Genomic DNA, 12216 nt, shown 5'->3' with positions numbered 1-12216 from the left:
GTCCTTAGGATTTGAAGCTGAGTCAATTCACCTATTTCCTTGAGGTCTCCTCATAGTCCTCTGATGAGTGGTAGTGGTCGTCCATGCAAGATCTCGTAAGGGGAGAACTCAGTCTTCTTGGTTGGGGCAGACCTGATTCTTAGTAGCGCCATGGGGAGGACTTCGTTCCAATGTAGATGTGTCTCCTGACATAGTTTTCCCAACTGAGTCTTAAAGGTCCTGTTCCTGTGTTCCACCTGTCCTGAACAATGAGGTCGATAGGCAGTATGCAATTTCCATTTAATATTTAAATTCTTGGCTAGTAGCTGCACTATTTCTGCTACAAAAACTGGCTCATTATCTGAGCCAATGGTAATTGGAAGGCCAAATCATGGAACAATTTCTCGGAGGAGCAATCTGGCTACTTCTTGGGCCTTCTCAGTCTGGGTGGGATAAGCCTCTACCCAACCGGAATAGGTGCATACAAAGACCAAGAGGTATTTGAGGCCCCATGATCGAGGCATTTCAGTGAAGTCTATTTCGAGCTCCTCAAAGGGTTGCCACTGACACTTTGGACCCCCAGTGGGGCACACGGCCCTGGCCTGGGGTTGTTGCGGGCACATACTTCGCATCATTCACACACTGCTCGGGAGATGCCAGAGAGCCAGGGGACATAGAAGTACCAGCCCAAAGTGGTTTCTAGACTCACTGACTAAGGTGAGTCCTTTGGTGAAACTGCTTGACAAAAGCTGGGGCTAGGGTTCCAGGGACTGCAATTCGTCTGTCCTTGAACTTCTACTGTATACCGGGGAGGAGGCTCCCCTCCTCAGTCTTAAACCAGGCTTCTTCTTGAGGCAAGTACTTGGAGTCTCATTTGGCTAAGGGACTGGGAAACAGGGAAGCAGAGCTGTAGGACTGGCCATTTTCTTGGCCGCTGCCAGTTTGGCAATATGGTCTGCCCTGCGGTTGCTCTGGGTAGTTATGGCCTTCCCTTTTTGATGTCCTCTGCAGTGCACGACTGCTACTTTCTTGGGGGCCCCAAGTTCTAGAGTTCTAGAATTTCCTTTCCATATTTTATATCTTTTCCCTCAGAATTGATTAGACCCTTCTCTTTGTACAGGGCTCCAGGTACATGGAGGGTGGTGAGGGCATACTTAGAGTCAGTGTATATGTTAGCACACACTCCTGTTGCCAGCTGAAGGGTGTGGGTCAAGGCATTGAGCTCTGCCTTCTGTGCTGAAGTTCCCTTAGGCAAGGGTTTTGCCTCAATGGTGGAATGTAGGGTCACCACAGCATATCCTGCAAGGCGTTCTCCTCCCCTCACAAAGCTGCTATCATCAGTGTAATATTCTACATCAGGGTCTTTGAGGGGCTGGTCTGTCAAGTCGGGTCGGCTGGAAAACACTTCATCCATGACTTCAATGCAATCGTGGTCTGGCTGGCTGGGTCTAACCGGTGGCAAGGTGGCTGGATTCAGGGTTCGCACTACCTCTAGGCGGCTGCATGGATTCTCACACAGCATTTCTTGGTATCTGACCATCTGGGTATTAGTCGGCCAATATTGTCCCTTGTACTCCAGTAATGTTATTACTGAATGTGGTACTCGAACTGTCAGTTCTTGCCCCATAGTCAGTTTGTTGGCCTCTGACACAAGGAGGGCCGTGGCTGCGAATGCTTGCAAGCAGGGTAGCCAGCCTTGGGCGACAGAGTCAAGCTGTTTGGAGAGATAAGCCATAGGACGGTGTCAAGATCCTAGCAGTTAAGACCTCTGTTGCGACACTTGTGCACTCATGTACGTACAGAAAGAAAGATTTGGCTAAGTCTGGGAGTCTTAGTCTGGGGGTGTTAGTGAGTACTCATTTGATTTCTTCAAAGGCCTTTCATTGTGTAGATTCCCAGAGTAGGGGTACCCATTCTCCCCGCTTTGTGGCTTCATAGAGGGGGTTAGCCAAGATGGAGAAATTAGGTATCCAGATTCTGCAGAAGCCAGTGGCTCCGAGGAATTCATGGACTTGTTGGGTGGTAGGGATGGGAATTGAGCAGACCGTTTATTTCCTTTCTGGGCTGAGTTGACGTTGTCCCTGAGACAGGTGGAAGCCTAGGTATTTGATTCATTCTTAGCAGATTTGAGCCTTCCTTTTAGAGACCTCGTAACCCACTTCCCAGAGGAGATTGAGGAGTAGATGCGTTCCTTCCATGCATTCCTCGTAGGTCTTTCCTGCTAAGAGGAGATCATCTACATACTGGAATAATGTACAGCTGTGTTGGTCTACCAGGAAGGCCTTTAAATCCGAGGCTAGAGCTGGCCCAAAGAAGGTCGAGGAGTTTTTGAACCCTTGAGGTAGTCGCATCCATGTCAACTGGCCCTTCTCTCTGCTTTTAGGGCTTTCCTATTGAGAGGCAAAGATTGGTTGACTTTGAGGAGCCAGGCAAATGCAGAAGAAGGTGTCTTTGAGATCCAGACAGGTGAAATAAGCTGCCTCAGTGGGGATGAGGTCTAGGAGGGTATATGGGTTGGGGATGACAGGGTACAGAGTGACAGTCGCCTGGTTGACTGCTTGTGAATCTTGGACCGGCCAGTATTCATTGGTCCCGGGCTTCTGAACCAGGAGGATAGGCATATTCCGGGATGATTGGCAGGGTCGAAGAATTCCATACTTCAGAAGTCTCTCTAAATGTTTTTGGATTCCCACTTGTGACTTATGGAGAATGAAATACTATTTTTGGCGGGATGGCTCAGCTCCTGGGTTTAACTCTACTATCACTGGAGGAATGTGTCGGGCCAGTCCTGGAGGGTTGTCTTCAGCCCACACTCTGGGCACCTTGAAGGGGAGCTCAGGTCTCTCTTGGGACCCTCCTACGAGACTACAGAGACACCGCTCTTTTCCTTGGGGAACCATGAGTGACATGATCCTTGCTTCTGGACTTCCCAAGGTTAGGGCTGCTTGGACATGTGTGTCAAAGGTAATTTGGGCTTGTAGTTTTCCTAAAAGGTCTGGTCCCATCAGTGCCACGGGGCAGTCGAGCAGGTATAAGAATTCATGAACAACTTCTCGTCTTCCTAGGTTGCACCAGCAGGGCTGCAGGAAGGAGTGACAGACTCATCCTCTGGTCGCTCCCATAATGGTAGCTTGTCTTTGAGAAAAGGGGCCCACAGGCCGAGTTACAACTGAGTGTCCAGCTTCAGTGTCGACCATAAGTCAATAGGTCGGCCCCTGACTATCATTTGGACCATAGACTCCTGGGGGCCTAGCAGAATGGAGCCCAGTATGGCCTAGTGCTGGAAATACAGGCTTCTTTTCTTTTAATTGACCTTGGGAGGGTACCAAAGCTCGGGCTAGGAGGACCCTGCAGCTCTCCTCTAGGCAGACTCTCAACCAAGGGGTTTGGGTGTGAATATTGCCTCCCAAGAATTGATATAAGGGAATTGGTCTGGGTGGCCAGGTTGACCCGTAATGACTTGAGACCTTTGCAATGATTTCCTTATAAAGAACTCCCTCTGCTGGCCATCTAATGCCAAAAGAGGGCCAGGCGATCTCACAAAGTGTGTGGAGTTTCTGTGGGGTGCGTTTAACTCCATAATCTCCTGAATAATCCTTTTTGAAATTCTTAAGCATACAGCCGAAAGGTGTCTGTTTACTCTGTTGTCCACCCATTCTTCCACCTGTGGTCGGTGATGCACATGCACTCAGAGATTTGCTTCGCCTGACTCTGGCCACTCCCCTCGCAGAGATCTTTCAGGCGACTTTTAGCAATTGGTGGGTTGGTATTACCCCCCAACTAGGATCACTGGAATAGATTTCTCATGGAGATCCAGTGACACTACCCTAAGCCGTATGAGGTTCACCACAGAACCGCGGATAGAGGCTCAACTCTTTGTAACAAGGCCATGTCTGTCACCCACAATCACACACCAAACACACTCTACCCTCCGCCCTATGTACCTGAGAGGTCACAGTTTCCTCTAACAAAGGTAGAGTACGTGGGTGACCTTGGGAGCTGATCAGACTCCCCTTCTGTCCTCTAGTGGACAGGAAGTTCCTGGGACCCAGGTCCTTACCATTCCATTCAGTCGGGCGGTGCTCCTGGGCTAGTTCCTGTGCCTCTCCGGTTCTGTTGTACTCTCAGAGCCGCTGGAAGAGTCATCTTCCCTCACAGACAATAATAGGTCTGCTGGCATGCCAGGTGAAGTTCGCTTCTCCCAGTGTCCGGAGAGCCAGACTCCGAAGACAAGGGAGGCGAAAAACTGCCATCTTCAGATCCCAGATGAGCCCCCAGAAATGTTGTGGGATTCTCGAACGGAGAGATAGGACGACGAGGCTATAAGCAGGAAGCAGCATTTATTGATGCCGGCACCGGCTCAGTGGATTCTTTTTCAAAGGCTGAGCCCCAATTGTAACATAACAGGAAGTTTTATACAGTCTTGTCATTCTTACACAGCTACAGTTATAAGGAAGAACATTAATTGGTTCGCAAGCTATGAAAAAACAGATGTTAGCTGGAGAGACCTTGAGATGGGGGAAGGGCAGTCAGGAACGAACTGAATCGAGCAGGAAATGGCCATGCAGGGTCGACTTGCCACACAAGGATATGACCTTAGCTACCAAAATTCAGGAGACAAGAGGAGGAAGAGAGTTAGGATGTCAACATTCAGTATGTGGATAGATTTGTGCTTATTTTTCAGTTTTCAGTGTGGTACTTCTTGCCTTCAGCTGTGCCTGGTGTCTCCACTTTGTTCTCTGGGGGAAAATTCTTCAGTCTTGGGATGGAGAATCTGGTTGTTTATTTGCTTTGGGATTAGACTCTCATTCTCATTTTGTCACCAGCATTACCCTCAGTCCCTCCCCCAATAATGCCTGAAACTTTTGGGGGTTCTACTGAGCAAAGCAGATTGCTTCTTGGATTTCCCCACTGTTGACTTTAGATTCTACTTTCTCATGTCTACTAATTCAGGTACCTCTCATCCTATTGCTGCCCAGCTTCCAAAACGTGGTGGTTGTCATTTTCTCTCCCGCTATCTTCATTTTGTGGTTTATGCCTTTTAAAAAGCCTTTTTTGTTGTTGTTTTTTGAGTAGCATTCAGAGAGGTTTAGGGGATAATTTGTGTGTTCAGTTTATTATTTTGAGTTAGAAAAACCTCAACTTACTTTTTCTTACCAAATATTTCTTAAAATTGTCCAGTCTGGGAGTTGGCAATGGCCATAGTATAGTTCCCCAGCCTACAGAGCACTGGTTATCAGTCTTGGTTATCAGTCTTGGTCCTTCAGAATCACCTGTGGAGCTTATTGAAACATATAGCCCCTGGCCCCACTCCACAGGTATTGATTTCAAACATGGAGTGGTGCCCGAGAATCTGCATTTTTTTTAAGGCGAGGCAACCCTTGGTTGACCTCACAGATTGCAAGGACCTTGTCAGCTTACATTCCCTTCCTAGATGGTCTCCCATCCAAGTACTAACCAGGCCCAACCCTGCTTAGCTTCCAAGATCACACGGGATTGGGCTTGCTCAGGGTAGCAGGGCCATAGATTGAGAATCTACATTTTTAACATGTACTATAAATGCTGTTTGAGAATCATTGCAAGACAGAAACTCCTGTACAACTCCCTGACAGATGGTCAACCAAATCTTAGTTCACACCTTCATTGGCAGGCTGTGCAAATAATTAGACGATTCTGAATATTAGAAAGTGATTTAATATACAAAACTCAAATTTATATTCTGGGGAACTTTCCATCATTGTTTGTAGTTTTACTTCTTGTGATTATACCCCACATGCATGGTTACTATTTATATGACAAGCTTTCGAATTTTGAAACCAGTTACTATTTTCAAGTCTCCCTTTGGCCACTTCTTTTTTGGGGCGAACTCTTCTTTTTTCTAGAGCATGGTTTTCATACCCTTCACCATCCTGTATAGCTACTTCTGGCAACCAACTCCAGTTTATCAACATCTTTCATGGAAGTGTGGTGTTCCAAATAGAACCTGATGCTCTGAGTGTGTGAGCTCCAGAGTGCAGGGTGGTGGTTATGTCCCTGGAGTCAGACTTTACGTATGTTAATGTGGCCATTGATTACACTGTTTCATTTTTGTTTTTAAAGCCCATTATTATTGATTGTTCAGTTGGGTCTTGGAACCAGATGTCCTCTCCCATTGAGATCTTCCATCTAGATTCCTTAAGTCAGGTCTCCTACTGCTACACTCAATAATGGATTCTAACAATGCACTGAATAAATAAACAGATAAATGAGTGAATAAATGGACTTTAACAAGAAGTTGAAGGGGCTTTTCCTGATGTCATGGAATTTTGGTGAAGCCCTAAAAATGAGGATAGTAGGTGAAATTTACCCTCAGTTCCCAAAGAGAGGTGTCAGAACAGACCATGCAAGATGTGTTTATCCCCATTCCTAAGTGAGGTGCTACACATATCTATGCCAGAATTACTAGAAAATATTAGAACAAGTTCAATGGTCATCAAACCCTTCTCTTATGTCCAGTCTTTATGAGAAGACTATCTGTTTGAAATGATTATTGGAATTATTAGGAAAAGAAAGCTCAATCTAGTGGGAGCTGCTGTGGTTTTCTATTCATGGTTCTTCCACATTCCCCTCGCCTGGCCTCTTACTTCCTAGCAGATGGCCTGCTGAGATGCACAGTCCTGTAGTTCCATCTTGGGAGTCACAGAGAAGGAGGAAGGTAAGAATTCTTGGGAGAACCTGGATCTAGGAGAATTAAGTGAAACAGGGACTGGAGCTTGTGTCATACCAGGTCACGCTAAAAGTGGAATATTAGTTGGCACTGACTATGATGGCAGGTCAAGGAGCATGGGCATCGACAGGCAGATGGCACTCGCAGCAAGGCTGGGTGAGTAGATACCATGAATGGTCCCAGGCTTAAGCGGTTTTGATGGGAACTCACCCAAGAGGTGAAGAAACTCCAGCAGGAAGGTTTTGGCTGAACTGATGGGGTAAGAATCAGAAAGGAGGAGGCATGTGGGTTATGCAGAGAGTATATTAATTCAGAGAACTAAACAGGATGGAAGCTCGCATAGATATACTTTCTAAAGTTCCCCCCAATGCGCCCCACTGGGAGCAAGTTTGAGAGCCTGCCATGTACAAAGGAGACATGTAGAGACAGTCAAGGGAGAACCGCAAACAGCACTAGCTAAGTATATCAATGCTTCCCTATTTTCTTTAATCTCTCCCATTCTTGCTTTGTTCCATAGGAAGGAAGACCTGAAGGAAGGGCGGAATGGCTCACAGCCCCCTTCTTCATTTCAAGGACTCTAGTTACAGTTTAGGTAGGAGCTGAAAGGAGAATAGGTGCTTGGAATTGCATGAGATTGGAGTTTTAATTTGGATTATGCTAGACTTGGCTTTTTAACAGCTCAACAATGAGTCAGATCAAAGTGAGACTGTTCTTATTATTGAAAGTGATTGATTAGCCTGAGATGTTTTCTAGGGGTAGAGACCAAACAATTTGGATCGATGAAACTATTTTCTGTTTGGACCACAGCAAGCTCAGCATATTTAATATTGAATGAATGAATGGATTCAGGATTGATGATAATGGATTTCTATTACTGTATATTCCAAATCCCAGAGAGATGCTAATTTCTTCAACTCCTGAGAGCATTCATTCCCTGTGGTCAGATTCACCATTCATTCATTCATCCATCCATCCATTCATTCAACTTTTAATTGTCTTCTCTGTGCCTAACATTGAGATAGGCCCCGGGGGTCCTAAATGAGTGAACCAGACCCCTGACATCCAGGAGCTTGCCTTGCTTTTGGAAGAGGAGGGGATTCCACTGAACCCTGAAAGATGACTCAGGCTTGGGAGATAAGAGGAGGTGTCATTCGAGATTGGGGCATTATCTCTTAGAGGCCGGGTTTCCTGATCCCCACTCTGGCCTGCCTTGCTCATTCATTTATTCATGTGCGGAGCACCTATCTACTTTCAGGGTAATCTTGGCATCTTTCTTAGAAGAGCATCTCTGATGGGAAGATCTTCCAGCAGGATACATTTATTTCTCACTCTGAGGAATTTAGGCAACAAAGAGGTGATATAGGTTCAATGTTTTGGACTCTTTCTTTTCTGACTAATAACTCTCTGACTTTCCCAGTTGCTCCTTAGTGCTCTGTTGACTTTACACCAGAACTGAATTTAGGAAATAGACAGATGCAATTTGCTGGAGTCAGAGCACTTGAGGGCCTGAATGGGAAACGAGGAAGGGTCCCTGATAATGTGGTATTTGGTATTCCCACTTCCCATCTAAATCTTGGGAATAGGGTTGTCAGATAGAGTTGTAATATTTGGACATATTTATTCCAAAACATTGTTCATTATTTATCTGAAATTCCAATTTAACTGGGCATCCGTATTTTAATTTGTAAGTCTGTCAGCACTACCTGGGAAGGGCTCTCCCTGGCCTGAGGAAGACCAGGAAACTCATATTTCAGGTTTTCAAGAGCATCTTACCCTACAAATCTTCTCACTCCTACGGGGCTGGGCCCTGCTGCTGATTCTCTGCAACTAGACCTCATGGAGGGTGGAGTGTGGGTGGCCCAATGCGAGGACATTAGACTGGGAACCAGGAAAGCTGGGTCCCAGATCACAGTCTACCACCAACAGGTTCAGAGACCTTGCACAGGACACTTTGCCCTTCTGGGCCTGATTTCCTTACTTAATATGAGAGAGCTGATTTCCTTATTTAGAAGATTTCTTCAGGTAGAATCCCCAAGGCCTATCTTAATGTTAGGCATAAAGTAAAAGCCAATTAAAAGTTGAATGAATGGATGAATAATGATGGATCTGACCACAGTGACTCAGGAGTCCAAGAAATTAAAGCTCTCTGGGATTTGGAACACACAATGATAAGACCATTGTATGGACCATTCAAACATCACACATGGATTTAGCTTCAGAATGCAACTGAGACAGAAACATAAATTCATTTGTCTACTCTGTACTCAGTCAGGGCTCTATTTTGTTTGTTTGTTTATTTGTTTTTTGTTTTTTGGCGTGTGTGTCCATTGAGGGATGGATGAAAGATCCTAAACTGCCCTAGATATTGCAGGAAATGGCTTGGTAAGTGCTAACTGCCATGACTTTTTGATTTTGTAGTGTGGAAACAACTGTTCTGACAATGATGGGGGTGGGTGAGGAGCAGTTAGAGGTCCTGCCTCATTTCTGTCTCAGTTTACCTTTCTCAGAATGACCCCATCCTCATCCCTCCACACACCCTGGAGAAAACAAAAGTTCTTTCTTCTTTCTGTTCCTGGAATACAGCAGGCTCTCAGAAGGAAACAAAGACACAATGAAAGACTGTTGAGCTGAGCTTGAAAAGAACCAGTCCCAGGAACCCATTTCCCCACCAGCTGCCTAGGGCTCAGGTGGCCCCATCTGGGAGGCCTCTCCCTTCAGCTCTGGCTATTCATTTGCTCAGTCTCATTCTAAAACAGAAGGCAAAGGAGAGGGGGCAGATCTATATAGAATCCTGCAGAGAAGCCAGAGAAATGACTATAATAAGAGGAGAGAAAAGTACATCCTTTAAATGCTGCTTTTGTCCTTCACTCTAGGATCATGGACAGTTGGCAGGGCAACTGACTGAGAAGGGGTAGACAAAGCTCACACCAGGGATAGAAAACAAAAAAGTGCATCCTCAGAGCTGCCTGTAAGACAGAACGACAGCATCAGGAGGTTTGAGATATCTGTCACCCTGAAGTAAAACACTACTGGCTCTTGCTTTTAGGAGAAGAACTGGTGTGCATTGTGGACACAGTTGTGCCACCCAGATCTCTGAAGGTCCCTCTGCCTAGCTCTGCATGTGCATCTCCCCAGTTGCTATGTACGTTGCTGTGAATGCTGGCATCGCTACCTTCTGGAAGATCGTTTTGGATGGTAGAACCTTGTCCCTCCCAAACAGATAGAAGGGCCTGAGAGTTCCATGCTCTTTCCCCAAGCTCCTTCCTTCCTAGCCAAAGACAGGTGTGGGAGTACAGAAGCCTGGCTTCCGAAGGTGGAAAAGTCTGAGATATAGTATATGCCTCAGAGCTCCCCACAGGATCAGGCTGAGCTTGCGGCCTCACCTGAAATGCTTGGCTTCTTCCCCTTCCATATCTTGCTTTCTTAATCACACCACTTACACCTGAACTCTAGTCTCAGGATCAGATTCTGATCCGATTGTAATAGTGGGCAACCCAGTGATTGAACCCAGGAGGACATTCTCATACACACTCCAGGTTCTCAGGAAGGAAGAGAATCAAGAGAGTATCAGCTTCAACCAGCCATGGCCCAGAAGCAGAATCATCATTTAGAGAAGCCCCATACCTCTGATGGAGGAAGAGGGTGGATGCCAGGAGCAGGGGCTCCTGGAGGTCTGCATCACCGTCTCCCATGTTTGTGTCTTCACTTGGGGATCTTTGAAGTGAGTTACATGAGAGACTCTTTCCAAATCTGGGGATTTTTCAGTCTATCTCTCCAGTGAGAGTAACGCCAGTTTTATTTATTTTTTAGTTTTTAACGCCTACAGCACCCGGTATTCCTAGGTGGTCTCCCATCCACATAGTAACCAGGCCTGACCCTGCTTAGCTTCTGAGATCAGACGAGATTGGGCTTATTCAAGATAGCATGGCCGTAGACATGGGAGATTCTTGACTTACTGGCTAAGAGCATGTGTTTCAGACCCAGACAGCTCTGGGTTTCCATCCCACTTCTGACCCTCACCAGCAGCACAACCTGGGACAAATTACTCAAGCTCTCTGAGCCTTAGTTTTCTCATCTATAAAATGGGACTAGTAGTGCTTCATACCTCAGAGGGTAGCTGGAGGGTTAATGAGCTAATGTAAGTGCCTGCCTGCTGGTGGGAAGTGTGTTGGTTCTGGTCCCTAAGTCTCAGTATTAACATAAAACAGAAGCCCACACTTTCTGTTTTACCAGGATGTCGTTCCAAGGTGGGACATGCCAACTGCTACATAACGCAGCCAGCTTGTGATTTTTTTACAAGAGTTGTTATGGCAACCATATTTTAAAAAGTTACTAAAAGTTGGCAAAGAACATGAAATTAGGACTAGTGACAACAAAAAGTGATGGGATGACATAAATAAACCTACAAAGAAAGGACAGGAAAGAACTGAGAATGCAGGAAGCTGGTTGGGAAACACATACTAAGTGAGGCAGGATAATTTTATATGTTCAAGTGGGGGTGGAATCTGGCCTGGACAGAATGAAAGGTGTGAACTTGGAATGGGCATTGCTATGTGGTTTTGGCTGTTGTCCTCCTTATCAGGGCTACCTGAGCCATCCTGCTCCTTGTCGGGCTCCCTCTGAAGGGAGAAGTGGGACCACCTCCCTTCCCAGGGTCCTGGCTTGGGCTTTTTATTCCTGTGGTCCCCCTCTCTTTGCCTTCTGTCCCATCCACTCGCCCCTCTCCTGCGAGCTTTCTGGTGGGAGACATTCCCTCCCCATCCTTTCTCTATAAGTTTCCAGTAACTTCTGGCATCAGAGAAGTACTAGGACTCCTACACCCCCAGGAGTGGGAGAGTCAGAGTTGTGGTCTCACTAGTAGTTGGGTAATTGGAATAGCATTGTGGGAGCCATGGGGCTGTAACTGCTGCCAAGTGGACATCTTGTTAAGAACTTAAGAGAAACCCCCCTTATCACAAGGCCAGTAGAGTCCCAGTCCGGGCATGATAGAACTGAAGCAATCATGGTTGCAAGAGACATTAAGGGCCTGATTTGAGATGTGTAGGTGGCTTGTCCTGTTTGCCCACCCCAAATTCATTCTCTGCCCTTCTCTACCCTGCTCTGTGCCCAGTGGCTGATTCTATTGATAGCATTTTGGGGGCTCACATGCCAGTTGGATTTAGGTTGGGTTTGACCAGTGGGAAGCACTTGAGACTGAGGGGCAACAGGAGAGAGCGAGGTCAGCGTGTCTACCCCTGCCCCTGCTTTGACAGTGGCTCTACCTCTCACTGGGCTTCTGTGTCACCATTTCCTTCCCTTGCTCTCCAGTACTCAGGGCAGTAAAGGTGCACTCTGCTGCTGGTCTCAGAGATCAGTCACCCTTCGCTGGTTCCTTTAGCCTCACCCACATCTCTGTAAACAGCTCCTTTATTAAAGTCTCCTATTTAGAACTAGCTGAGTAGAGTTCAGTTCCAATCAGATGGAGATCCCAGAGCTGGGCATGAGACCAGAGCCAACCAACAGGCTAAGAGTCATGAGAGAGAGCTAGAGAA

General features: G+C 46.5%; 1 pseudogene; it reads right to left on the bottom strand.

Annotated features, from left to right (window-relative positions):
* Positions 1 to 10502: 10502 nt before the first annotated feature.
* LOC120604207 (uncharacterized) lies at positions 10503 to 10621 on the bottom strand (annotated as a pseudogene).
* Positions 10622 to 12216: the final 1595 nt, after the last annotated feature.

Source organism: Pteropus medius, unplaced genomic scaffold, assembly GCF_902729225.1.
Source record: "Pteropus medius unplaced genomic scaffold, Ma_sr-lr_union100, whole genome shotgun sequence".
Taxonomy (NCBI): Eukaryota; Metazoa; Chordata; class Mammalia; order Chiroptera; family Pteropodidae; genus Pteropus; species Pteropus medius.
Note: the sequence above shows the minus strand (reverse complement) of the source record. Positions and strands in the feature narration are given on the sequence as shown.